The sequence below is a fragment of the Triticum dicoccoides genome, chromosome 7B (genome assembly GCF_002162155.2).
Source record: "Triticum dicoccoides isolate Atlit2015 ecotype Zavitan chromosome 7B, WEW_v2.0, whole genome shotgun sequence".
Lineage (NCBI taxonomy): Eukaryota > Viridiplantae > Streptophyta > Magnoliopsida > Poales > Poaceae > Triticum > Triticum dicoccoides.
In genome coordinates, this window is record NC_041393.1 from 272,720,817 (window position 1) to 272,721,652 (window position 836).

Sequence of the window (836 nt, forward strand, 5' to 3'; positions counted from 1 at the left end):
CGCCAGATTGATGAAAAAGCAAGGAGTAAGGGAATGATGCTTACGCCGACACCATAACAGGCACCTTCGGCTGCCTCTGATACTGGGCCACCTTGGCCGTGGTCTCTTTCCGCCTGGTCACCGCGGCCGGGTTCTTGGGCTTCTTTGGAGCGCTGCCGAACAGGGTCAAGCCCTATTTCCGCTTGCGCTTGCCGCCTGGGGCGGGCGGTCCAGAAGAGGGGCCGGCGCCGATGGTGGCAGAGCTCCGGGCAGGGCGCGGCTCGTCTTCGTCCTCGTCGTTGTCAAGCCAAGCCTCCATGCCGCCGCCTCCCTCGGAGCCGCCTGCTCCACTACCGCCGTCTGCTCCGCCACCGCCACCTGTCGGGTCGTCGGCCAGGGCGGCCGCCCCCAAGTCAGGGTCGTCCAAATCACTCTCTGCCCTATCCGCCTGGAGGTTATCACCCAGCCCCAGGAGGGCGGCCGTAGCCTCGGACATATAAATCTGCCACCAAGAAGGAGTTAAGTCATGAAGAAAAACGAAGCAGAAGGAAATAGTTCAAAGGACAAAAAGAAGAAACTTACAGCGGGAGGCAGGTTGTTGCGAGAGTATGGCCGCTTCCCGTACCGCCACTCCTTCTCCGACATCTTGAGGTCGGAGATCTCGTTTACCATCGGCGAGACTTCAGCAGGCGACATCCCCTTCGTGCACAGCCGACACGGATCGCTGTGTCCGCCCATCCGGAAGATCGGATGAGGGCGGCTCTGGAGCAGGAGGACCCGGCGCTCCACGAAGGCGACGAGGAGGTCGGAGGCCACGAGGCCCTCCGAATCCTAGAGCACTCGGAGTCGGCCGATGG